The sequence below is a fragment of the Manis pentadactyla genome, chromosome 4 (genome assembly GCF_030020395.1).
Source record: "Manis pentadactyla isolate mManPen7 chromosome 4, mManPen7.hap1, whole genome shotgun sequence".
Lineage (NCBI taxonomy): Eukaryota > Metazoa > Chordata > Mammalia > Pholidota > Manidae > Manis > Manis pentadactyla.
The window spans coordinates 97,668,084-97,675,000 of NC_080022.1; the positions used below are offsets into that span (position 1 = coordinate 97,668,084).

The 6,917-nt window shown below is 38.3% G+C and overlaps 1 protein-coding gene across 2 annotated transcripts in view; it reads right to left on the reverse strand.

Annotated features, from left to right (window-relative positions):
* The window catches only part of CAPZA1 (capping actin protein of muscle Z-line subunit alpha 1), a 66,622-nt gene that overhangs the window by 25,449 nt on the left and 34,256 nt on the right, over nt 1-6,917 (reverse strand). The gene's annotated exons all lie outside the window — the stretch shown is intronic.

Sequence of the window (6,917 nt, forward strand, 5' to 3'; positions counted from 1 at the left end):
TTATATTAAAAGTATCATGAACACATAAAAGGAGAAACTTAACAGATTACAAAATATTCATCATATATCTTGAAATAAAAATTCTTATTTAAATCTTTACTGTTTAGGAGCTTTCACATTTTCTTTTCACAAAATACCCCAAATCTTTTATTATGAATATGTTTGTCCTTATTTTAGAATGTATGTGCTGCTTTAATTTCTAACTTTTCTTTAAGAAGTTGAATAATCAGTTTTTAGTCAAAATCTACTGGTCACAAAAAGAGAAAGCTATGATCTTATTTCATTTAATGAACATTTATGAACACTTAAAACTAAATAAAATATTAGCAAATTGGTAGGATACCAATTTGTGTTTATAGTGTTTATCCCAATGCGAGGACGCTCCAATACTAACAAATTTATGTAATTTACAAAGTAAAGAAGCAAAACCATGTGATTACTGTAAGTCATGCTGAAAAAGAAAAAGGCAAATCCTACACCTATTCAAATATCATAAAACAACAACAGAACTACCAGTTTTTGGTAGGAATATAGTAACTACCAAAATTCTACAGCATACCTAATAATGATTACACATAAGCAGTTTCAATAAGTTTAAAAGCAAGCTAAAGCAAGATAAAGATGACTCCTATGACCTAGACTAGCACAGCACTAATGGTCCTAAAGAACATTTCTTCTGTTCTTAGTTCTAATTCCCTTTCCTGCCCCCTATTGCCATTTCACTTTTCCGGATCTCCTATTATTGATGGATCTGAATGTTAAGAGCTGAGCTGAATATCTCATTGTTTTCTCCCCTATTTTTATCTTCTCTGTCATTTTATGCTTTGTTTGGGGAGAACTCCTCAGCTACATTTTTCAGCTCACTAATATGCTCTTCTTCTGCACATTTTCAGACAATTTTAACTGTTTTTTAATTTCCAAGACTTGTTTATTTCTGTTTTGTGTGTACAATAATCTCTTGGGTCTTCTTGAGATAATAACTATGCAGTTGACCCTTGAACAACACGAGTTTGAAATGCATGGGTCCACTTATATGTGAAATTTTTTTCAATGAATATATTGGAAAAATTTTTGGAGATTTGCAAAAACTCAATTTGAAAAACTCAAAGAAACTGCATAGCCTAGAAATATGAAAAAAAATTAAGATATCATGAATGCATAAAATATATGTAGATACAACTCTATTTTATCATTTTTAACATAAAATATATACAAACCTACTATAAAAAGTTAAAATTAATCAAAACTTTTGCATACACAGACCGTACATGGTGCCATTCACAGTTGAGATAAATATGAACACCACCAAGATGCAGTATTAAATCATAACTGCATAAAATTAATGGTAGTACATACGGTACTGTAATAATTTCATAGTCATCTCCTGTCACTATTTTGGCAAGCTCAACTGTTGTACGTATCTGCTTAAAACACCACGTGACACTGATTATCATGGTTCATCTCTCCAGTAAATTGCGTATTACAGTAAAAAGTGATCTCTTATGGTTCTTGAATATTTTTCATGGTGTTTAGAGTAAAACCATAGACTCTGAATATCATGGGACCCATATGAAGTGCCACCAGTGATGCTAGAAATGTTCCAAGAAGCAGAGAAGTCATGACATTACAAGAAAAAGTTTAATTGCTTGATATGTACTGTAGGTTGAAGTCTATAGCTGCAGTTGCCCACCATTTCAAGATAAATGAATCCAGAATAGTACGGACCATTATAAAAATAGAAAAGGAAATTTGTGAAGCTGTAGCTGTAGCTACAACAGCAGGTGTAAAAACCTGTACAATGTACTTACTGCAAAATACCTTTTTATCATATTGAAAATGTATGTTGGTGCAGGATTGCTGTAAGAAAAGGCATACCTATGGATTCCCATATGATTCAAGAAAAAGCAAAGTCATCATATGACAACTTAAAGCAAAAAGAAGGTGAAGGATCTAAAGCTAGAGATTTTAATGCCAGCAAGGGATGGTTTGGTAATTTTATAAAGAGGTTTGGCTTAAAAAAATGTGAAGATAGCAGGAGAAGCAGCTTCTGCTAACCAAGAGGCAGCAGACAAGTTCCCAATACCATTAAGAAAATCACCGAGAAAGGGTATTTGCCTGAACAGGTTTTTAATGCAGATCAGAGTGCTCTACACTGGAAAACAATGCCACAAAGGACAGTAGTAAGGAGTAGTCGTCCCAGGATCTAAGACTGGGAAGAGGGAGGGATAGGCTAACTCTACTGTTTTATGTAAATACAGCTGGGCTTCTGATCAGGACTGTCCTTATTTATAAAAAAGCTGCTAAACCCAAAACCTTGAAGGGAAAAGATGAACACCAGCTGACAGTCTTTTGGTTATACAGTAAGAGACTGTATAGTAAGAACCCTTTTCCTATATTGGTTCCATTGATACTTTGTCCCTGAAGTCTGAAAGTACAGGGACTGCCATTTATAAAGTTCTTTTGATATTGTCCAATTCCACCGGCCAGTTCAACCCTGAGGTTGTTGAAGTTCTGTACTTGCCCCCAAAAACAATGTCTCTAGCTCAAGCTCTAGATGAGGGCTCATAAACAACTTTCAGGCTCATTACATACAGCACTCTTTGGAAAGGACTGTCAATGCTATGGAAGAGAACCCCAAGAGAGAGAGCATTATGCAAGTCTGGAAGGATTATACCATTGAAAATGCCATCATTGTTACATAATAAAAAGCTGTGAAAGCCATCAAGCCTGAAACAATAAATTCTTGCTGGAGAAAACTGTTGTCTGGTTGTTGTCCATGACTTCACAGGATTTACAACAGAGCCAATCAAGAAAATTATGAAAGAGACTGTAGACATGGCAAAATATGTCAAGGGGTGAGTGAAGGACTTCAAAATATGGATCTCAGAGAAATTCAAGAGCCAACAGAAGACTTAATAGAGATGAGGGCCTCCAAACCAGTGCTAGGCAATGAGGAAGACAACATAGAAAACACAGTGACAGAAAACAAACTGCCAGAAGGATTCAAATTATTCAAGACTGCTTTTGACTTCTTTTACGACATGGATGCTTGTCTTGTATGACACAGGAACTGATACTAAAGCAAACAGTGGAAGGAGGATTAGTACAATAGAGAAATATTTTGAGAGAAATGAAAAAGCAAAAAAGCCAGACAGAAATTATGATGTATTTTTGTTGTTACACTAAATGTGCCTCCTCTTCCACCTCTTCTGCCTGTCACCCAAGCAGCGAGAAGAACCCACCCTTTTCCTCAGCCTATTCACTGTGAAGACTAGGATGAACTTTATGATGATCCACTTAATGAATAGCATATAATCATCATGCCATACAGTTAATAACCTTACCTGTGTATGTCTTCATGTGAAAATCTAGTAATGTACAGCAAGAACTGTATGAGACATTTTTGTGTCATCATCACCCAGTATTCAGTGTAGAATGTTGCATACAAGACTGGTGTGGAAGTGAATAGCCTATTCTTACAAAGGCATGTGATATTTAATATAAAATTAATGTTAGTTTTGTTACTATTTTCTAACTCTGCTTTCAAAGAATTACATCATCTTACAGTATGTGCCTCTCTCTCTGGTAATTGAAGAAACTGTGTGTTAGCCTATTATCAAAGTAAGTGTTTTTTATTTTTTTTAAATCTAACAATGTTTCTAACACTATATTATGAATATTGCTGTAATTAAGTATGCCATAAAGGTTTTACAATTCATTTATTAGAGGACAGGCTACCATGAAGCAATTACAGCAATTATACTAAGTCACCATAAAGCAATCCTATCACTATTTCTTTGTTATCAATGAATGAGTCATTATACCTGTAAATAAATGTATTTCTTAATCATATTATCTTTTCATTTTTTTGATTTCTAGTGTTACTAATACATGTAACATCTATCTCTAGTGTTTTGTATCAGATAAGACAGTAATGATGTAGGTAGTGGCCATTCATCTTGTAAACAGATGGTGTAAACTTACAGTACTAAAAATACAGTACAGTACTATAAATGTGTTTCTTCTTCCTTAGGATTTTCTTAATAACATTTTCTTTTCTCTAGCTTACTTTACTATATGAATACAGTATATAATACATATACAAAAATGTGTTAATGACAGTTTGTTATCAGTAAGGGTTTTGGTCAACAGGAGGCTATTTAGTAGTTAAATTTTTGGGGAGTTAAAAGTTTTACACAAATTTTTTACTGCCCAAGGGCCAGGGCCCCTAACTCATGTTTTGTTCAAGGATCAACTGACCTTATTTTCAAGTCTTGTTCTAGGAGTGCTCCCATCTAGAGCAGTCCCTGTAAGATGTTCTGTAGAGGTGGTTTGTGGAAAGCAAATTCCCTCAGCTTTTGTTTGTCTGGGAATTGTTTAATCCCACCATCATATTTGAATGATAGTCGTGCTGGATACAGTATCCTTGGTTCAAGGCCCTTCTGTTTCATTGTATTAAATATATCATGCCATTCTCTTCTGGCCTGTAGGGTTTCTGTTGAGAAATCTGACGTTAGCCTGATGGGTTTCCCTTTATAGGTGACCTTTTTCTCTCTAGCTGCCTTTAACACTCTTTCCTTGTCCTTGATCTTTGCCATTTTAATTATTATGTGTCTTGGTGTTGCCCTTCTTGGATCCTTTCTGTTGGGGGTTCTGTGTATTTCCGTGGTCTGTTTGATTACTTCCTCCCCCAGTGTGGGGAAGTTTTCAGCAATTATTTCTTCTAAGATACTTTCCATCTCTTTGCCTCTCTCTTCTTCTTCTGGGACCCCTATAATACGGATATTGCTCCTTTTAGATTGGTCACACAGTTCTCTTAATATTGTTTCATTCCTGGAGATCCTTTTGTCTCTCTCTATGTCAGCTTCCATGCGTTCCTGTTCTCTGATTTCAATTCCATCAATGGCCTCTTGCATTCTATCCATTCTGCTTATAAACCCTTCCAGAGTTTGTTTCATTTCTGCGATCTCCTTTCTGGCATCTGTGATCTCTTTCCGGACTTCATCCCATTTTTCTTGCGTATTTCTCTGCATCTCTGTCAGCATGTTTATGATTCTTATTTTGAATTCTTTGTCAGGAAGACTGGTTAGGTCTGTCTCCTTCTCTGGTGTTGTCTCTGTGATCTTTGTCTGCCTGTAGCTTTGCCTTTTCATGGTGATAGGAATAGTCTGCAGAACTGGGACGAGTGACGGCTGGAAGGACTTCCTTTCTTGTTGGTTTGTGGCCCTCCTCTCCTGGGAGAACAGCGGCCTCTAGTGGCTTGTGCTGCGCAGCTGCGCGCAGACAGGGTTTCTGCTTCCTGCCCGGCTACTATGGAGTTAATCTCCGCTGTTGCTGTGGGCGTGGCCTGGCTCGGGTAGCTACTCCAAAATGGTGGAGTCGCGTTGGAGCAGGAGCTGCTGGGAGGCTATTTATCTCCGTAAGGGGCCTCCCTGCTCCCTGCAGCCCAGGGGTTAGGGTGCCCAGAGATCCCGGATTCCCTACCTCTGGATTAAGTGGCCCGCCCTGCCCCTTTAAGACTTCCAAAAAGCACCCGCCAAAACAAAACAACGACCACAAAAAAAAACAAGAAAAAAAAATTTTTTAATTAAAAAAAAAAAAAAAAAATTTTTAATTAAAAAAAAAAAAAGGTGGTCGTTCGTTTTTCTTTATTCTCCGGTGCCAGCCTCAGGCCTCTGCTCACCGGTCTTTCTGCCCTGTTTCCCTAATATTGGGGTCCCTGTCCCTTTAAGACTTCCAAAAAGCGCTCGCCAAAACAAAGCAGCAAAAAAGCAAAAAAAAAAAAAATGGTCGCGCGCTTTTCTTATGTCCTCTGTCGCCCAGCCTCCAGTGCCTGCTCACTGTTCTTGCTGCCCTGTTTTCCCAGTATCGAGGGCCCTGCACTCTGGCCCGGATGGCTGGGGCTGGGTGTTCGGCAGCCCTGGGCTCCGTCTCCCTCCCGCTCTGCCTGCTCTTCTCCCGCCGGGAGCTGGGGGGAGGGGCGCTCAGCTCCCGCGGGGCCGGGGCTTGTATCTTACCCCCTTCGCGAGGCGCTGGGTTCTCTCAGGTGTGGATGTGGTCTGGATATTGTCCTGTGTCCTCTGGTCTTTATTCTAGGAAGGGTTGTCTTTGTTATATTTTCATAGATATATGTTGTTTTGGGAGGAGATTTCCGCTGCTCTACTCACGCCGCCATCTTCCGCCCCTCCCCCTCAAGTCTTGTTCTACTAACTGTTTCCTAAGATGTTAGATCTACTGCTTGTTGAGTTTGTTGCTTCTCTTTCATAACACAGGCTTTCCACAAATGTTTGGGCTCCTGTTTGAATTTAAATTAGCTTGCCTGTTCTGTTTACCTGTAGTTTGTCTCTAGAGATTGTACAGAAGAGCAGATTTGCTACCGCAAAGGGTGTGTGAGTAGATTTTCTGAGCAAGCCTCCTAAGGGCCAAGGCTACCTGGGGCACTGTCCTGCCTCTCTGCTCCTAGCGCTTACTCTCAATGCTACATTATGAGGACAAATGTTCTTTGTCTGTAGCTTAGTCCAAAAGAGAAAGGAGGAGCCAAGGGGTCCAGCTATCTTGGAGAACAATTTCCCAATCTACTTCAAGACTGTTCTGAGTCCTTTCCTTCTTGTTCCTTAGAGCTCCTCCAGAATGGCTCCTACTTACACAACAGTTTTTTTTTCTCTCTCTCTTTTTTTATGTATTTGAAGCATTCTGTTTTCTATCAACAATTGCTATAAAAGTTTGGTCCACTGATGGCATTCTCACTTTCAATTGTTACTAATTTATTTCTCTTTCCATACCATTTTTTCTTATTTTTTCAATTTGATTTGGCATAAAAAATGAGGTCAAGGCATGTGCTCAGTCTGCCCTATAAATTAATCTCATATCTTTCATCAAGTAAAATGTGAAATACAAAGGACGTCCAAACCTGTTTA